At 36.5% G+C, this 21,529-nt stretch overlaps 1 protein-coding gene across 2 annotated transcripts in view; it reads left to right on the plus strand.

Moving 5' to 3' along the window:
* The window catches only part of COMMD1 (copper metabolism domain containing 1), a 183,839-nt gene that overhangs the window by 92,023 nt on the left and 70,287 nt on the right, over window positions 1–21,529 (plus strand). The gene's annotated exons all lie outside the window — the stretch shown is intronic.

Raw genomic sequence — 21,529 nt, forward strand, 5'->3', positions numbered from 1 at the left:
CTCTGGGTTGATCTTCCCTCAAATATCTGAAGTATCTGCAATATTGACCTTTCCACTTTCCTGACATCTTTTTTTTTTTTTTAATTTTAAATTCATCTTCTCAATATGGCTTTCACTGACCACCTCTCTAAAAGTTCAGTCCTCCAGCGGCGCCTGGGTGGCTCAGTCAGTTACACATGTGACTCTTCATTTCGTTTCAGGTCATGATCTCATGATTCATGAGATCATGCCCTGTGTTGGGCTCTGTGCTGTCAGTGTGGAGCCTGCTTAAGATTCTCTCTCACCCTCTCTCTGTCCCTTCTCAGTTCTCGTGCACACACACTCTCTCTCAAAATAAACATTTAAAAAAAATGTTTCTCTTAAAAAAAAAGTTTAGTTCTCCACTTCCTGCTTTATTTTTAAAAACTTCATTGAGCTATAATAGCCATACAATAAACTGTATCCATTTGAAGTATCTGATTTGATTAATTTTGGCTGGTGTATACACTTACCAAATTACCACTGTAGTCAAGAGACAGAATGGGTCCCCGCTGGGACACAGCACAGGTGGTCATAAGAGGGAAGTATATAGCAATCCAGGCCTTCCTAGAGAAGGAAGGAAGGTCTCAGATACACAACCTAACCTTACACCTTAAAGAGCTGGAAAAAGAACAGCAAATAAAACCCAAAACCAGCAGAAGATAGGAAATAATAAAGATTAGAGCAGAAATCAATACCATCGAAACCAAAAAAACGGTAGAACAGATCAGTGAAAACAGAAGCTGGTTGTTTGAAACGATTAACAAAATTGATAAACCACTAGCCAGTTTGATCAAAAAGAAAAAGGAAAGGACCCAAATAAATAAAATGAAGAATGAAAGAGGAGAGATCACAACCAACACAGCAGAAATAAAAGCAATAGTAAGAGAATATTATGAGCAATTATACACCAATAAAATGGGAAATCTGGAAAAATGGACAAATTCCTAGAAACACATAAACTACCAAAACTGAAACAGGAAGAAATAGAAAATTTGAACAGACCCATAACCAGTAAAGAAATCGAATTAGTAATCAGTCTCCCAAAAAACAAGAGTCCAGTGCCAGATGGCTTTCCAGGGGAATTCTACCAAACATTTAAGGAAGAGTTAACACCTCTTCTCTTGAACCTGTTCCGAAAAATAGAAATGGAAGGAAAACTTCCAAACTCTTTCTATGAAGCCAGCATTACCTTGGTTCCAAAACCAAAGACCCCACTAAACAGGAGAACTATAGACCAATTTCTCTGATGAACATGGATGCAAAAAATCCTCTACAAGATATTAGCCCACTGGATCCAAAAATACATTAAAAAATATATTCACCAAGACCAAATGGGATTTATACCTTGGATGCAGGGCTGGTTCAATATTCACCAAACAATCAATGTGATTCATCACATCAATAAAAGAAATGACAAGAACCACATGATCCTCTCAATAGATGCAGAGAAAGCATTTGACAAAATACAACATCCTTTCTTGATAAAAACCCTCAAGAAAGTAGGGATAGAAGGATCATACCTCGAGATCATAAAAGCCATATATGAAAGACCCAACGTTAATATCATTCTCAATGGGGAAAAACTGAGAGCTTTCCCCCTAAGGTCAGGAATGAGACAGGGATGTCCACTCTTGCCACTGTTACTCAACATAGTATTGGAAGTCTTAGCCTCAGCAGTCAGACAACACAAAGAAATAAGAGGCATCCAAATCAGCCAGGAGGAGGTCAAACTTCCACTCTTTGCAGATGACATGGTATGGAAAACCCAAAAGATTCCACCAAAAAACTGCTAGAACTGATCCATGAATTCAGCAAAGTGGCAGGATATAAAATCAATGCACAGAAATCGGTTGCATTCCTATACATCAACAATGAAGCAACAGAAAGAGAAATCAAGGAATTGATCCCATTTAACAATTGCACCAAAAACCATAAAATACCTAGGAATAAATCTAAAGAGGTGAAAAATTTATACACTGAAAACAATAGAAAGCTTATGAAATAAATTGAAGAAGACACAAAAAAATGGAAAAATATTCCATGTTCCTGGATAGGAAGAATAAATATTGTTAAAATGTCAATACTACCCAAAACAATCTACATGTTCAATGCAATACCTATCAAAATAACACCAGCATTCTTTACAGAGCTAGAATAAACAATCCTACAATTTGTATGGAACCAGAAAAGACCCCAAACAGCCAAAGCAAATCTTGAAAAAGAAAACCAAAGCAGGACGCGTCACAATCCCGGACTTCAAGCTGTATTACAAAGATGTAATCATCAAGACAGTATGGTACTGGCACAAAACCAGACATTCAGATCAATGGAACAGAATAGAGAACCCAGAAATGGGTCCACAAACATATGGGCAACTAACCTTCGATGAAGCAAGAAAGAATATCCAATGGAATAAAGACAGTCTCTTCAGCAAGTGGTGCTGGGAAAACTGGACAGTGACATGAAGAAAAATGAATCTGGACCACTTTCTTACACCATACACAAAAATAAACTCAAAATGGCTGAAAGACCTAAATGTAAGATAGGAAGCCATCAAAGTCCTCGAGGAAAAAGCAGGTGAAAACCTCTTTGACCTCGACCGCAGCAACTTCTTACTCAACACGTCTCCAGAGGCAAGGGAAACAAAGGCAAACATGAAGTATTGGGACCTCATCAAAATAAAAAGCTTCTGCACAGCGAAGGAAACAATCAGCAAAACTAAAAGGCAACTGACAGAATGGGAGAAGATATTTCCAAACGACATATCAAATAAAGGGTTAGTATCTCAAATCTATAAAGAACTTATCAAACTCAACACCCAAAAAACAAATAATCCAGTGAAGAAATGGGCAAAAGACATGAACAGACACTTCTCCAAAGAAGACATCCAGATGGCCAACAGACACATGAAAAAATGCTCCACATCACTCATCATCAGGGAAATACTAATCAAAACCACAGTGAGATACCATCTCACACCTGTCATAATGGCTAACAGTAACAACTCAGGCAACAACAGATGAACACAAGGGAAGGCAAGCAAAAATAATATAAAAACAGGGAGAGATACAAAACACAAGAGACTCTTAAATATGGAGAACAAAGAGAGGGTTACTGGAGAAGTTGTGGGAGGGAGAATGGGCTAAATGGGTAAGGGACATTAAGGAATCTACCCCTGAAATCATTGTTGCACTATATGCTAACTAACTTGGATGCAAATTAAAATAAACAAATATAGTAAAAAAAAAATCGTAAGGAAAATATATTTATAGTACTGTACAGTATATTAAAAAAAAAACCTGTGTATAAGTGGATAAAAAAAGAGACACAATGTGTCTATCGGTCCCCAAAAGTTTCATTGTACCCCTTTATGGTCTTTCCCTCTCTCCGTCTAATTCCTGGGCAACCACTGATCTACCTTTTGTTATCATAGATTAGTTTTTTCTTCTTTATTTTTTCTTCCTACCACTTATTAGTAACTAACATAGTATATATTTTTATTTTACTTACTAATGTTGCCTGTACTCCTCATTAGTATATAAGGGGGCAAGGATTTTTGTTGTGTTCTTCACTGATGTGTCCTAATGTTCTAGGATGCTGCCTGGCACGTGATGTTCAGTAAATATTTGTTGAATGAATAAATGTATCACATAATCCACTATTTACTAAGCATCTACCCTATGTCAGACACTGTGTAGGTGTTGGGGATATATCAGTGAACAACACAGAGAAGTCTTTAATGGAGCTGATAGAAAAAGAAAAATAGTAGCACTTAGTGTAAGAAACTATATCAGAGACTCAAGAACCTTACCTAAGCTCAGAAGAGGGAATGGCCCTCTTTACCCAGAAAGTTAAGGAAGGCAGTTCTGAGGAGGTAACATTTGCATTTGATTTCTTGGACAACTTCAAATCTCCTATTTAGAGCTGAGAGTCATGAACTAAGAAAAGTTGGTACAGGCAGAATGCATTCTTCAGAGTTTATGAATATAGCCCTTGCATTTAACAGATAGGTGTGACCTTTGGTAGGATTTAATACAGGTTTCTGATACTGGTCGTTTCTGGGTTTTTGTTTGTTTGTTTGTTTATTTGTTTATCACGTCCTACATGTTGGTTTTTCAGTTTCTCAACCCATAGGCAGAAAGAAGTAGCAAGAAATAAATTGGCAGAAAAATTATTGCAAGCAAAAGCAAGACTCATTTAGTGTTGTGGTCTCAATGTCACTGAATATCAGACTCACCCAGGGAGCTTTAAAAAATTAGGGATGTCCATGGGACACCTGGGTAGCTCAGTCCGTTGAGCGTCTGACTTCGGCTCAGGTCATGATCTCACAGGTTCGTGAGTTTGAGCCTAGGATCGCGCTCTGTGCTGATAATGCAGAGCCTGCTTGGAATTCTGTGTCTCCCTTTCTTTCTGCCTCTCCCCGTCTCATGCTCTCTCAAAAAAAAAAAAAAAAAAAAAAAGTGGTGCCCAGATCCCACTTCAAAGTAAGGGGCTACTGTTTTAGCTTGAATGAGGAAAGGGCTTTCTAAGGAGGCAGGCTGATCTAGGAGCACAAAATAGAGAGGGAACAGCTAAGGTGCAAGCAGTTGGCTTTGGTAAGAAATTTCAACTTTTACCCTAATTAGGATACCATTGGAAGGTTTCAAACAAAGGAATGATGCAACATGATTTATGTTCTTTTTTTTTTTTTTAATTTTTTTTTTCAACTTTTATTTATTTTTGGGACAGAGAGAGACAGAGCATGAACGGGGGAGGGGCAGAGAGAGAGGGAGACACAGAATCGGAAACAGGCTCCAGGCCCTGAGCCATCAGCCCAGATCCTGACGCGGGGCTCGAACTCCCGGACCGCGAGATCGTGACCTGGCTGAAGTCGGACGCTTAACCGACTGCGCCACCCAGGCGCCCCTACATGATTTATGTTCTTATAGGATCACTTTGATTCATGTGTGAAGGATGGATTGTAGTACATTCCAGAGTGAAGCCATGATACCAAGATCCCCCTGCCAAATATATATATATATATTTATTTCACTAAGATTGGAATTGGTTTTTTTGCACGTTAAAAGCAATTCTTTTTTTTTGCTTCCGATCTCTGTGTGATAGTATTTAGGTAAAATGAGATCTCAAAGTAAAAATAAAATACAAAACAAAAAACTCCATCCTTCTTTCTGTTAGCAAGGCTAAGTATCCAGAATGAACAGAGCCAAAATTCATACTGCATTTCTAAATGGAGTTATATAGTCTTCTGACAAATTCTGTTCCACAATTTTGACACTTCTTTTCCTTTTTAAATTTTATTGTAACATGTTTCAAAATTTATCAAGCCCAGGGATAACTAATAAAAATTAGTATTGTGCCAAAGGGGAAAAAAAATGAAGCCAGGAGAACACTTGGAGCTATTGTAGTGGTCCAGGTCAGATGATATTAGCAGGGAAGATGGAGATAATTTTAGCAGTCAAGGTGGAAAGAAGTGAGCAGACAGAAGAAATGTTTTGAATGCAGATGAATTGCTTTGAGATGAGTTGGAAGGCATATAGAAAAGGAAAGAAAGTGAGGATTAGAGATAACTCTTTGGGTTTTTTGCATAAGTATTTTAGTTTAAATTGATGATCCTAGTTTAATAGTTTTATTGCTAAGTTGACCATCCAATACACAACTTGAGTTTTCTAATAGCTATAATTAGCTCTTCCACTTGGGAAAAAATAAAAGAAATTATTTAACGTTTGGCTGCTGAGAAAATGCTGCTTGTGCTGAAATAATTTTATTTTTAAACTCCAAATTTATAAAGAGATGCATTTGGGTTTCCTGAACTTAAACTTTTCCTAACAGACTTTGAAAGAAACTATTGTTTCTTAAGATGTGTCCTTTTCTGTATGTATATTATATTTCATTAAAACGATTTAAAGAGGGTGAGAGAGGTTTGAGTGTTTGTCTTTGTAAACTCGTTGACCCTGTGAGAATGGGGCTTTGCCGCTGCTCAAGTTTTCAGCTTCTGACTAGTTGCCTGCCAACAGCTGGCCCCTGGTGTTGGACTTCTTTCAGATTGTTGCTGTTCAGACTCTGTGGTTCTATTCTTGGGGACAGATGGGGTGCTTGAAAGGAAGCCAGGACACCAAGCCTTAATAGGACTTGGAAATAATTTTAGATGTAAGTTCTTTGTGCTAAGATCAGGGTGACAGTGTATCATGCTCAGCAATGTGGAAACTGCTTGTGTTTTTCTAGTATTTGTATACTGGCTGCTTGGCTGTGGGCTTCATTCCATGTATGCCCCTGCTCTACTGCCAAGATGAATGCAGAAGGCCTCTGGCCCAAACTCATTCTTAGCTCTTGTTTTTTTTACTGTATAAAATATACATAACATAAAATTGATCACTTAACCATTTTTAAGTGTAGAGTTCAGTGGTACTAAGCACTTTCACAATGTTGTGTAACCATCCCCATTCTTCTCTTTCCAGAACTTTTTCATCATCCTCAAACAGGAATTCTACATCCATTAAATACTAACTCCCCATTCCTACCTCTCTCTGGCCTTTAGTAACCTCTTTTAACTCTCTGTGTGTATAAATTTCCCTGTTCTATGTACATCATATAAGTGGAATCATAGAATATTTGCCCTTTGGCTTATTTTGCTTAGTAGAATATTTTAAGATTCATCTCTGTTGTAACATGTATCAGAATTTCATTCCTTTTTAAGGCTATTCCATTGTATGTATATACCAGATTTTATTTATTTGTAGTGATGGACATTTGAATTCTTTCCACCTTTTGGTTATTGTAAATAATGTTGATATGGACATGGATGTACAAATATCTATTTGAATCCCTGCTCTTAATTCTTTTGGGTGTATACCTAGTAGTGGGATTGCTGGGTCATATGGTAATTCTATGTTGACGTTCTTGAGGAACTACCAAACTGCTTTTCTACAGTGGCTGCAGAATTTTACATTCTTTCCAGCAATGCATGCGTATTCCAGATTTTGCAGATCCTTGTCAATCCTTCCTTCCTTCCTTCCTTCCTTCCTTCCTTCCTTCCTTCCTTCCTTCCTTCCTTCCTTCAATAAATTGCCATCCAGATGGGTGTGAAGTGGTATTGTGGTTTTGATTCCCTAATGATTAGTGATGTTAAACATCTTTTCCTATGCTTATCTGCCATTTGTTAATTTTCTTTGGAGAAGTATCTATTCAAGTCCTTTGTCCATTTTTTAACCTTTTGTTGTTGTTGCTTTTGGTGTTATTATTGAGTTATAGGAGTTCCTTATATATATTCTGAGTATCAATCCCTTACAGATATATGATTTGCAGATATTCTCTCACATTCAGTTGGTTTCCTTTTCACTTTTTAGATAATATCCTTTGATGAACAAAATTTTTAAAATGTTTATTTATTTTTGAGAGAGAGGGAGAGGGAGAGGGAGAGCATGAGTGGGGGAAGGGCAGAGAGAGAGGGAGAGAGAGAATCCCAAGTGGGCTCTGCATCGACAGCACAGAGCCTGATGCAGGGCTCGATCCCACCAACCCATGAGATTATGACCTGAGCCAAAATCAAGAATTGGACACTCAACTGACTGAGTTATCCAGATGCCCCTGATGCAGAACAATTTTTAATTTTAATGTACTCCAGTTTATTTATTCTTTTGTTTCCCATGCTTTTGGTGTCCTATCTAAGAAATCATTGCCAAATCCAGTATCATGAAACTTTTCCCCAATGTGTTTAGCTCTTAAACGTTTAAGTTTTTGACCCATTTTGAGTTAATTTTTCTGTATGGTATAAGACCATTCTTAGCACTTTTGTGTGGATTTTTAAAAATGATTTCTCAATTGGGAATAGAGAAAGTGGGACTCTTGAACTTGGAAGCTAAGTTTCAGGTTTCTCATTTTTCTGAACTTTCTTGATAGCTCTGTGTGTAATTAATTAAAGAGAGCTTAGCAGTATCGCTCAAGATGCAGGTAGCAATAAATGATGAGTGGTAGTCACTAGGAACCAGCTCCGATTAACTGCCAAATAAGTTCATCTTTCTTTTTATTGCCAGGGTTATTAACATAAGTAGATTAGAGGAAGTCAATAACAAAGGAAGTATAGCTGAATTTTAATAAGTCATTTAATAGTCTTGTGGATATGTAGAGAAGCATGAACCAAATTATGATGATAAAGCTAGTGAGTACATAGCTAAATGACTGGTCACATCAAATAGTATTGATCACAAAATGAATTTGGTTGGTCATCCTGTGATACTTCCCCTTCATACACTCTCTTAGTCTAAAGAAAACAACCTTGTCTTCTAAGAAAATAATTTAAGGCTTCTATGCCCAATCACCTATATATATTGTATAGTCCAACCAAGCAGAACTCTGTTTTCCATATATGTGTATGTTGTTGCTCTTTGGAATGTTCTTTATCCACTCCCCATTTTCATGGGGTAAAATTTTTTCTCTTCTTCACAGTCCATACTACTAAATACCTCTGTCATGAATTCCTCTCTAGTTATGTCAATTGGCTCTGATAATCTGAATTCTCAGGATATTTTGAACTTTTCTTTAGTATTTGATACAACAAAGATTTAAAAGAAAAAACACGGGGCACCTGGGTGGCTCCATCCGTTAAGCATCTGACCGGTTCAGGTCATGCTCTCACAGTTTGTGAGTTTGAGCTCTGTGTCAGGTTCTGTGCTGACAGCTCAGAGCCTGGAGCCTGCTTTGGATTCTGTGTCTCCCTCTCTCTCTCTGTCCCTCTCCCGCTTGTGCTCTGTCTCTCTCTCCTTCAAAGATAAACATTAAAAAAAATTTTTTAAGAAAAAACAAAGCATGTATATTGTTGTCTAAATTAAGCAAAAAAAAAAAAAAAAAAAAAAAAGAGTTATGTGGGTTATGTACTTAGGAAGCCCAAAAATGGTTCCTGGCTTTAGATATGTCTTGGCTTTGTTCATCTTATTCTGTAAACAAGCTTACTTATCAGGCCCATACTCATCTTTTCAGCTTAGCAACACCAGTGGGGAAAGAGATGCTTCTCTCTTCCCAATATATATGTGTTGATTAAAGACTGATGCTTATTTTTCCTGCTTAGGTCACATGGCTACCCATGGAGAAGTCACTCTTTATAGGAATTAGGGTAATTTAAGCTTGTAATATTTGTCCAGTTCTTTGACAAGGATAAGGTGTAGATTGACAGCTGATACTACACAGAATAAGTAAGTAGTTTTTTTTTTTTAATTTTTTTTTTTCAACGTTTATTTGTTTTTGGGACAGAGAGAGACAGAGCATGAACAGGGGAGGGGCAGAGAGAGAGGGAGACACAGAAGTGGAAACAGGCTCCAGGCTCTGAGCCATCAGCCCAGAGCCTGACGCGGGGCTCGAACTCCCGGACCGTGAGATCGTGACCTGGCTGAAGTGGACGCTTAACCGACTGTGCCACCCAGGCGCCCCTTGACTTATATTTTAGATAAAAGAACCCCAACCTGTGAATGTGTAAGTTCACTCTTATACGTGGAGGACAGGGAGTGTCTAATTCAGGGTGTAGGTTGTTTATTAATTTTTTTACCATAATGTAGTTTTTTTGGGTTTGTTTTGTTTTGTTTTGTTTTGTTTAACTCATGACACTGAGATCAAGACCTGAGCTTAGGTGGAGAGTTGGATGCTTAACTGACTGAGCCACCCAGGCACCCCTCTATAATGTAGTTTTTAATTCTTCTGTAGGTCCTTAGGAAAGTTGCTAAACCACAGTTCTTGACATTTCTTTTTGCTTTCTTTTTGAATTTTTTGAATTTTACTTTTTGAATTCTGATTGTGAAGGAGGAGAGTTCTAGAAAGTATAAGTCAGATATTCTAGGATCAGTCATCTAATATTATTTACCAGTGCTTCCTCTCCCTTCACATGAAATGGGGACCAATGTACTTGATGAACAAATCATGAGGGTATTTTTAGCAGTATATTTAGCTGTTTGTTGTCTTTGGAATGTGCTTTCTTTCTCGTCTCAGGTTTTTATTTGCTTTTAACAATTGAGCAGGGGTACTTCTAAATAACATAATTCTTATAAATTCATACTTTGTACCCCCTGTGCTCCAGTAGAAGTGACATATAAAAAAAAAATAGAAACTCAAAAGACTTTGTCATGTTAAAAAAAAGAAACTTGTTTGTGAACCTGAAGTGGAATCAGAGTTAAGAGATGAGTAAGGCTAAAGACATGGGTCTTTCTGTCTCCATACTAAGTGTTGGTAGCTGAGAGTTGGGTTCCTGTGCAATTAAGGGAAGTAGATGTGCTTCACAGACACCATTTATATAAAGTTTTAAAAAATAACTAAGTCACTTAAAAAATATACATGGTGAGGTGCCTGGGTGGCTAAGTTGGTTGAGCATCTGACTGTCGAGTTCAGCTCTGGTCAGGATGTAATGGTTTGCAGGATCGGGCCCCACGGGATGGAGCCCTGCAGGAGGCTCTGCGCTGACAGCACAGATTCTCCTTGGGATTTTCTCTCTCCCGCTCTGTCCCTCCCCTGCTTGTGTGTGTACACATGCGCTCTCTCTCTCTCTCTCTCTCTCACAAATGAATAAACTTAAAAAAATTTTCATGGAGGGGCGCCTGGGTGGCACAGTCGGTTAAGCGTCCGACTTCAGCCAGGTCGCGATCTTGCGGTCCCTGAGTTCGAGCCCCGCATCAGGCTCTGGGCTGACGGCTCAGAGCCTGGAGCCTGTTTCCGATTCTGTGTCTCCCTCCCTGTGTCTGCCCCTCCCCCGTTCATGCTCTGTCTCTCTCTGTCCCAAAAATAAATAAACGTTGAAAAAAAAAATTAAAAAAAAAAATTTTCATGGAATCGTAATAAAAAAAAAAAAAAGTAGATACCTCTGAAGAGTTGAGAGAGGAAAATGAGACAAGGTTAGAAAAAAAAAAAACATCCAGTGGCTTTAACAGTGCAAACTTTTATTACTTAAAAAACATGGAACCCAAAAATTGAGTTGTGTGTGTGTTGAGATAAAGGGGTACTCATAGGAATTTAGCCTAAGGGAACAACCTGAGATTGAACAAATATTTTTTTGTGCAAATATTTATTTGAAATTTATGTGGTAGTAAATTAAAAACAACTGAATGTCCATTAATAGAAGAATGAATAGAGGGCTGATGAAGGAGGATTAGGGAATAACCATATAAATAGTTATACCACTCTATGAATTAATACTATACAGGCATTTAAAAAAGTAATGTTTTGGGGCTCCTGGGTGGCTCAGTCAGTTGAGCATCCAACTTCGGCTCAGGTCAAGGTCTCATGGTTTGTGAGTTTGAGCCCCACATCTGGCTTGATGTTGTCAGTGCAGAGCCTGCTTTGGATCCTCTGTCCCCCTTTCTCTTTGCCTCTCTCCTGCTTGCGTGCATGCTCGCTCGCTCTCTCTCTCTCTCTCAAAAATAAACATATTTTAAAAAAAGTAATGTTTTTACAAATTATTTAATGAGCAATTATTTACAATTTTTTATTGGAAAATGTTCATGAAATAATGTTCAGTGTAAGGGGAAAAAAACAAGATATATAACTGTATACATAGCATAATCCAAATGAAAAAAATTATTTTATTCTGGTAAAAGACACAAAATTTACTATTGACATTTTAGTACAGTGTTATACAGCCATCATAATCCAAATTTTATAAATATATATGTACTTGCACAGGAAAAAAGTACCAAAATAATACACAAAAAATGTTTTAGGAGATTGTTTTTGGATACGGGGATATCTATATTTTTACTCTGTATCCTTTTAAGTATTTTCCATATTTTTCTGGTGAGATGCTTTGTTTTCTATTCTTAAAAAGTCATACTAAGCTGAAATAGTAATATGTATTTCTTTGATTTTTAATCATTCCAATAAAGTGTTTTCATTTTGTTTACTTAAAATGTAGAAAAGGGTGGAGGGCTTTAATAATTTATTTTTGGCTTGTGTCCGAGAAAATGCATTACTATATTAGGTTAATAGAAAGAAAAAGGTTAATTGAGAAGTTCAGTGACCTGGGGATTAAACTTTGATATAACATTTCAGATTTTTTCTTGGTTTTTGGACAAATTGTAAAGTGAACATTATGATTTCATTGAGGTTTTCAAACTTGTTCATAAATATTTGTGCTAATATTTTCTGGTCATAAAATATTCTCCAAATGTGTTTTATACTGTAATTAGCAGTATTTAGGTGACGAGGTTATAGAAGAAGTCTTTGCACTGTGCTTGGATTTAAATGTCTTGGAGACAGTATTTTATTTTACTTGCAGTCTGCACAAAGAAAAACTAGACCTAGGATCTTTTTCAACTAAAGGAAAGACCTAAAAAATTTTAAAATTCCAAATCTGGTGAATTTCCATATAGTGTATGTGATTGTACCTTACACATAAGTAAATTATACATATACCTTTTGCTGTTGATATTTACGTTACAGGGAGGTTAAATAGGAATTTTGTATTGAATCTTTTGGGAAGAACTTTGAAGTTATTCTATGATTATATCAGAGTATCTTACTTTTTCAGGGCTGTCGACCCTATATCAGCATAGTATTTTGAAAATTTAAGATATTTACTATAATATTATTTTCTACCCAAACTTAATACCATTCTGACTTGTAATTTCTTTTCCTCTCAACTAAGTCCTCCCCCCCCCAGTTTTATTGAGATACTGCCTTAGAACATATGTAAGTTTAAGGTGTACAACATGATTATTGATACCTGTATATATTGTGAAATGATTATCACAATAAGATTAATACCTCTATCCCCTCACATAACTACTGTGTGTGTGTGTGTGTGTGTGTGTGTGTGTGTGTGGTGATAGCATTCAAGATGTACTGTCTTGGAAACTTTTGAGTATATAATATTGTCCTTTGTACTGTATTCACCATGCTGTACTTTAGATCCCTAAAATTTATTTATTTATTTATTTATTTTTAGAATTTATTTATCTTGTGGCTAGAAGTTTATACCCTTTGACCAACATCTCCCTGTTTCCCCCACCTCCCAGTCCTTGGCAACCAACATTCTGTTCTCTATTTCTATGAGTTTGGCTTTTTTAGATTCCTCATGTAAGTGAGAACAACAGTATTGTCTTTCTCTTTCTGACTTATTATACTTAGCACACACTTTACTTATTTTACTTATTTTACACACACACACACACACACACACACACACACAATGCCCTCAAGGTTCATCCATATTGTCACAAAAGGCAGGATTTCCTTCTTTTTGTGGCTGAATAATACTCAACTGTGTGTTTGTATATATATCATATTTCTTTATCCATTCGCCCATCATTGGCACTTAGATTATTTGTTTTCATGTCTTGGCTATTGTGCATAATGTTGCAGTGAACATGGAGGTAATTAGATATCTCCTCAAGATAGTGGTTTTGTTTTATTCAGATGTGTACTCACTTCTGTGAGATTGCTGGATCATATGGTAGTCTGATTTTAATTTTTTGAGGAACCTCCCTCCTGTTTTCCAGTAGTGGCTGTACCAATTTATATTCCCACCAACAGTACACTAGGGTTCCCTTTTCTGTATAGCCTCTCCAACATTTGTCTCTTGTTTATTTTTGTTTGGTTGTTTTTAAATAATAGCCATTGTAACAGATGTGAGGTGATACTTCATTGTGGTTTGATTTGCCTTTCCCTGGTGATTAGTAATGTTGAGCATGTTTTCATGTATCTGTTGCCATCTTTTTTTTTTAATGTTTATTTATTTCTGAGGCAGACAGAGCATGAGTGGGGGAGGGGCAGAGAGAGAGGGGGAGACACAGAATCAGGAGCAGGCTCCAGGCTCTGAGCTGTCAGCACAGAGCTCGACATGGGGCTCGAACTCACAAACCGTGAGATCATGACCTGAGCCGAAGTCAGTTGCTCAACCGACTGAGCCACCCAGGCGCCCTGTATCTGTTGCCATCTTATATCTTCTTTGGGAAAATTGTCTATTCAGATCTTTTGCCTATTTTTAAAATGGATTGTTTGGGGTTTTCTGTTTTTGTTTTTGTTTTTTGCTAATGACTTATATGAGTTCCTTACGTATCTTGTATACTAACTTCTTACCAGATAGATGGTTTACAAATATTTTCTCCCATTCTGTAGGTTGCCATTTCATTTTGATGTTTGTTTCTTTGCTGTGTAGAAGCTTTTTAGTGTGATGTAGTCCCACTTGTTTGTTTTTTTAATCGAGGTTTAAAAACCCAAATAACTGGCACACATGGGCATTTAACAAGAAGCAGTCATTAATGCTATTATAAAGTCTGTTAGTTCTCTTCTCTCTGTGAACAACCTAGAATTTTCCTCTTTCCTGTGTAATCCTGGTGCCTTTTTTTTTAAATTCAACCCCAGAGAAGAAAGTGGAGGTGGTGCTAAGCCAATAATAATTTTTAGAAAATCATTTGCTATTTGACAGATTAGCAAAAGCCCAGTGAGGATGTACTGTTCTTTTTCCTACTTTGCACATGGGGAAAGTCAGGCACAAAGAGGTGAAGTAATTTGCCCAGGATCATACAACTAGTAGAAGAGAGAGCCAGAATTCAGACACAGACCTGTTTGAGTCCAATCAGACCTTAAGTCGTAACTCAGCAACCCATTTAACTACCTGTTGCTTTGTGATCAGTGATCTTTATCACTTTTAGCTACCCAGGACCGTCTTTTTTTGGAGGTATACCTCACTCTTTGATACCAAGGCAACTGTGTTCTGTAGGGAGATGATGTTGTCATGAAAAGTATAGGGGAAAGTTAGTAGATTCTGGATCCTGACATTCCTGGACTTAAATTCTACCTCTGGTACTTACTAGCCAAGTCACTAAACCATTATGATCCATCTATACAGTAATTTGATTTAATGAGTTGACTGTGTTATTACTAATTTTTAGAAGAGCATATTCCACTAAGAACTATTATTGTTTGGGGTGCCTGGGTGGTTCAGTCAGTAGAATGTGAAACTCTTGATGTCTTGAGGTCAAGCCCCATGTTGGGAGTAGAGCTTACTTAAAAAAAATTAAAAAAAAAGATGATTATTGTTTTATTTTAAGTAACATACTTTATATAGGGTTGTTTTGACTCATGATTTTTGTCACATACGTCATGTCAGGTAAAGGTTATTGTCAACATGGAAACACTTCTTTAGAACCATGTGGAATATGGGCATTGCTCTGCCTCATTTGGAGACATTTAAATCTTATGCATGATTTTGCGACAGAAAAGAACATCAGTGTCTTCAAGTCCTGTGCATTAATCTAAAAATGGGTAGTAATAGCAACTAAGTTAATTCCCTAAATTTCGTAGTTTTTGTCAGCCTGTTTTGGACATTAAAGGAAACAGCAGATTGGAAAATCCTCTTCACTTTAGAATAGTTTACCTTAGAGACCTAGTGACTGACCATGCCATAGTATTCAGGAAGAACATAGTAGGAACTGATAGTCACCAGGGAGAATCCTGCTGCTCAGATGACTTCATTGATTGTGGTTTTCTGGAAGAATCTTTGCAGAGGTTTCCAGCATGATCACTCTATCTTTAAGTTTCTGCAGAGGTGTGCAGTTAAGGTCTTATTTTTCCGGTGGGAAGGGAAGGGAGGTCATTTTCTGAGAGTAGAGAGATGATCTCTTTCTCTGAACGTTATTATAGAGTCTTTATCTCCAGTTTTGACACCCTTAATTGAATGTATGATAATAATTTAGCAAAACATTACTTTTAAAAAATAGCTTTTAATGCTTTATCTAAACTGTAAATGTATATTTTTTGTAATTCAGGAATCCAGTAGTTTTATTAGCACCGTTATTTTGACTGATGAAAGTATTTGGTTTTTATCAAAATGTTCAGTTGGATTATTTTGGAGCAAATTCCAGAAATCATTTATTCTGTAAAAATCTTATGTCTCTTTATATATATAACCACAATACATAATGACATCTGAAAAAAATTAACAGTATCTTATTAGCTGTCTGGTCATTGTTAAAAATTTTGCCAGTTGTATAACATTTTTTAAAAAGTGTCTACATATCACCTTTGGTTGATAGGATTTTTAAGTCTCTTTTACTGTGTAGATCCCCCTGTCTTGTTTTTCTCCCTTGTAACTTATTAGCTAAAGAAATTGGGTCATTTGTCCTGTAAAGTTTCCCAAGTTCCAGATTTTGCTGATTGCATTCCCATGAAGTTCTTAATTTAGCATGTTTCTCTGACCCCTCTATTTCCTGTTAGATCTAGAGAAGGGTTTCTCAGTCTCCATTTGCTTTTTTTTTTTTTTTTTTTTTTGCTGGATAATTTTTTGTCATGGGGAACAATACAAGATGCATTGTAAGATGATGTGTAGTGTCTCTAGCCACTATATACCAATAGCACCTTCCCCACTTACCCAATTGCGACAACCAAAAATGTCTACTGGCATTGCCAGATGTCCCCCAGTAGCAAAAATTGCCCCCATAGAGAACCACTCATCTAAGAGACTTGTTCAGATTTAGGTTAACTGTCTTGGCAAGGATTCTTCATATGTAGTGATGGTGTTTCCTGTCTTTTCTGAGCACCATTTTTTATCATTCTTTGTCATATACATAGTCTTTTAATAGACCGTATACTGAAATTAAAATATTCCCTGATGTTTTAGAAGCCTTAATTTTAACATTTGATATTTATTTGAGCATATTATATGGTAATATCCAAAATATGTTACTTTACCATTTATTTTGAGCTTTAGAAGAACTAACATATTTTACAAGTTGATAAAAATAAATACAATATATAAGATGACTATATCTTCTTAAAATTTTTTCTTTTACAGCCCCCAGGGTTTCAGTGTAGATTTACAGCTTATATATGCAGATGATTCTTTGTTTTAGTATTATTTTTACAAGGGATAGATTATTCAAAAATTGAAAATACCTAGTAACATTAATTAGAATTCCAAATAATTCTAATCCTAATATAATCATCATTAGATTAGAATAATTCTAGTTCTAATCATTAATTAGAATTCCAAATAATTAATAAAAGGGAGTATACATAGGCTAAGTATATCTTTGAGGTGTTATGAAACGTTTTCTCAGTTTTTCATCTCCTCTCCGTGCTGGTCATTGCCTCACTACTCTTTTAGCTTTCTTAGTTGACCTTGGTTTCTTGACCTCTTAACTGACTATTCCTTTTCATTTTTTATAGCATGAGAACTTGCTTGCTCTAGTAAAAAAACAAAAAGCAAAACAAAAAAACTATTCATTTCACTATCTGCCTCCATTTCCTTTCTCTTTATTCTTAGGAACTCTACTCCATCTGGCCCCACACCTGCCAACCCCAGCTCTGGTTGGGTTGCCTTCGCTTTTAGACTTCTTTACTTCCTTTGGTTAATCCTCACAGTAGTTACACACAATCAGCCCTGATCCTAGTGAACCAGTTCTCTGAAGACAAAATATGATTAACTCCTAAATAAATGCTGCTGTGTTAATGAGTACTTTTTCCTTTTTAATCAGTTGAGTTTTGGAAACTCAAATGCATTCAGTAGATACTGTTTCATATTTAATCCTTTAAGTACTGAACGCTATTATTAAAGATCATAGAAATTTTTTTATTTCAGTAATTGGCTTGACTAAAATGTTACGAAGCATGATACTCATTGGTAAGATACAAACAAAAAACCACTATGTGTCCCTAAATGTACTTCACCAAGTGAAAGTTGTTGGTAATTAAAATTGATTAAGTCATATCTGGTTTGTAATTTTACATTAAACTGAAGAGCCAGGGTATCATCTTTCATTGGGTTTATCTTTACTCTGGAGGCCTATTGCCATTTATGTTAAACTAAATTTTGTTTTGTTACTTATTTTAGTAATGCCACATTTGCATTGAATTTTGTGTTTGAAAACCTTTATTTTGTGATTTTTAAAATAAAAATGGTTTTGTATTCTGAGGAAGAGTTAGAATTTGATCTCTAATGAATTATGAAGAAAAGGTGGATGGTGGGATTCCAGTGATCCTTACTCAGATCATCTGCCTGACATAGACAGAAACTGCGTTGTTTTGGCTTCCTTTAAATTTGCTCTTAACATCTGCTATCACATTGACAACAACTGTTGACTATTGCTGCTGTGTAATGATCTTTTCTACTACATGGTTCATCTTTTCTTCATAGTCTTCAGTGCCTGTACAGGTACTTGAGTTTGTATAATACCATCTAACGCTTAGTTACATGTCCCTTTATAATTTGCAAGTTCTTCCACCATATGGTTTCTTATTTCTCTAGTTAAATTAAAAAAATTTTTGAGTACAGGAATTGTGTGATACATATCTTACACTGAACAGATAGGAAGCATTCTGAATATACTTTTGATTGATTGGAAGATAATTAAAAACTGCCCAGAATATGCAGATTTTGTGAAATTGGTTTAAGGAGGAATTACTTCAAATTTGACTATTCTAGAAACCATTGACTCATATTAGTAAAAGTGCTATATCTGCTTTTCAAAGCCCAAAGTGTGTTCTTTGAAATTGGAAATTGTTTAGTGGAACCTAATAGGCTCATATAGACTTCCCCTTGCTGCTCTTTTTATATTGGGTTAGCCTCTTTAAAACAGAGCAAAAATAGGGGTGCCTGGGTGGCTCAGTCAGTTAAGGTGTCAGACTCTTGATCTCAGCTCAGGTCTTGATCTTAGGGTTGTGAGCTCAAGCCCCGCATTGGGCTCCACACTGGGTGTGAAGCCTACTTAAAAAACAAAAACAAAAAAAAAACAAAAAACCACGGGCACCTGGGTGGCTCAGTTGGTTAAGTGTCTGACTCTTAGTTTCAGCTCAGGTCATAATCTCACAACTTGTGAGTTTGAGCCCTGCATCAGGCTCTGTGCTGAGAGCTGACAGTGCAGAGCCTGCTTGGGATTCTCTCTCTCTCTCTCTTTGTCTCTCTCGCTCTCTCTGCCCCTCCCCCCTCTTCTTTCTGTCTCAAAAATAAGTAAATAAATAAATAAACATTAAAAAATTTTTTAAAAATAAAACCGGTGGAAATAAAAGTATATTGTTTTAAATCTTTTTTTTTTTAGATTCCTGGGACTTTTAAGTTTTGTTTGTTTGTTTGTTTGTTTGTTTTACTAATTTAAAAAAGACCTGAATATAGCAGGACCTGATTTACTTCCTTGTTTCTTTGGAAACAAGATTATCTGGACTAATTTACCAGAAATGATGAGGAAACCATAGTTCTTAAGGGATTTCTGCTGCGTGGATATGCATTAGTTATGCTTCTTTCTACTCACTTTCTTTGTTAATGAACAAAGGCAAGTGTGGTATATTTTTTGGTGTGCAAATGCAAATTAGGAGAGGGAAGAACAAAATTTCTTTCTTTCTTTCTTTCTTTCTTTCTTTCTTTCTTTCTCTCTCTCTCTCTCTCTCTCTCTCTCTCTTTTTTCTTTCTTCTTGTAGGCTCCATGCCCAGCATGGAGACCAGTGTGGGGCTTGAACTTATGATCCTGAGATCAAGACCTGAGCTGAGATCAAAAGTCAGATGGTTAACCAACTGACTGAACCACCCAGCTGGCCCCAAAAATCTCTTCTTTAAAAGTTACTTCTTAAAAAGAAGTGCCTTGCATAGTAAGGATTCAAATATTTGATTAAATTGCCCAGCTCCAGTTACTACATTTAGGTGTTAAATTTGAATCTTGGGTGGTCAGCTAGCGAATATAGTAGATATCACATTATAGGAGGGACACCCGTAAAAGGGTGTGACAGCTACCTTTTAAGTTTTGAGGAAAACTGAAGTTAGAAAATGTACCAAAAGAGGTTATGAATTTAGAAATTCAGCCTGTTGGGGTGGAAATATCAGGTAGGAGACTATGAATTAAGTTTGGTCCTTTTGGTTTCTATTAACAGTCATACTCAAACCATGTCAAAGTATGGATGATTTATTATAAGGGTGCATGTGGATTGGAACTGAGCCTAGTTACCTCCAGGATTGCTCCAGGATTCATCTCTTTTTGACCCTCTATTCTATTTTTTTCTTCTCTCTGTCTCTATCTCTGTTTTTTCTACTCCTTTCTTCATAATCACTTTCTCTGTACACACTCAGTCCATTTTTCTCTCCCTTTGGACTGGCTGCTTTTGTTTCCTGCATCATAGCAACTATATTTATAATTCTCTTGTCTTTTCCCACCCTTCTCTCTTTCACAGCCTTTTAGTTTAAACTCTCACTAGTAACAACAAACTCTCCTTCAATATTTCCTACATGTTTTCAGATGGTCAGAGTTCATCATTTTATTTTTTTATTATTTTTTAATCTTTATTTATTTTTGAGAGAGAGACAGAACGTGAGCAGCGGAGGAGCAGAGAGAGAGGGAGACACAGAATCCGAAGCAGGCTCCAGGCTCTGAGCTGTCAGCACAGAGCCCGAAGCGGGGCTTGAACTCATGAACCGTAAGATTGTGACCTGAGCCGAAGTCGGACACTCAACTGACTGAGCCACTCAGGTGTCCCAGGGCTCATCATTTTATAATTGGGCCGTATCTACCTTGGCCAGGAAGTTGTTACAGTATAAAATACATAGCAGTTGCAGTACAATGGTCAATCACCACAGATATATTTCATGGATCACTGTGCACAGTTTTCTCAGTGTACAGAACAGCAGAAGTGTCTTTGTCCTTTGATTTCTAAGGAGAAATTGTTAAAAAAAAAAAGTCTCATCCCATGATTTTGAATGCTAGAGTGTTAGAGCTCCAATTTAGTTATACGAAGTAAGAAAATCAAGTCATACTCTAGGCAGTTAGCACATGAAGCCCAATTCACATGCTTTATCATCATCCTTTTTGTTCTCAAAACAGCCCCAAACTGTTCTTTGTGAGACATTATTTCACATGTTTAATTCTTTCAGTTCTTTTAGCAGGCAGGAAGCTTAGAACAAGATTTCAGTATTTGGTTTAGATAAAATTTGTGATAGGAGCCCCTGGCTGGCTCAGTTGATGGAACATGCGACTCCTGATCTTGGGGTGGTGAGTTCAAGCCCCATGTTGGGTGTGGAGACTACTTAAAAAAATGTGTTAAACTGCTTGCAGGTCCAAACAACTACAGAACAAACCTCTGTGGCACACGGCCTTAGAGTGGAGAAGGAATTTACTGCTACATGCTTAAATGAATTGTATAATTTTGTATACTGATACATATTCTTTCCAAAAGGTGACACCTCTCATTTAATGCTTTCTCTGAAAGTTTTCATAACAAAATTATGTATTTTAATACATAATTTGTTATGTTAGAATTCAAAGCTCAACTGGAAAATTGCTCAGGCAATTGAAATAAGTTCTTATTGACAATGACCTCTGATTGGTGAAGATTTTCAGTTCTATATCTGTAATGTTGAGAGAGAGCCAGAGCTTGTGTATAACCTGTGGCTATCAGGGTAAGACAGTTTCTCAGGAGAAAGGTACAAGGATTTTTCTTCTTCTTCTTCTTATGTAACAGTACATAAATATGGACTCTTTTCAAGTTTAGTATTAATGAAGATAAATTAAACCTTCTATTTGCAATGACTGGTTGGTAAAATGGATGTCTTTCATAA

This window comes from Lynx rufus, unplaced genomic scaffold (assembly GCF_022079265.1).
Source record: "Lynx rufus isolate CCGP_SWC_20201006 ecotype Redwood Valley unplaced genomic scaffold, mLynRuf1.p SCAF_8, whole genome shotgun sequence".
Classification (NCBI taxonomy): Eukaryota; Metazoa; Chordata; class Mammalia; order Carnivora; family Felidae; genus Lynx; species Lynx rufus.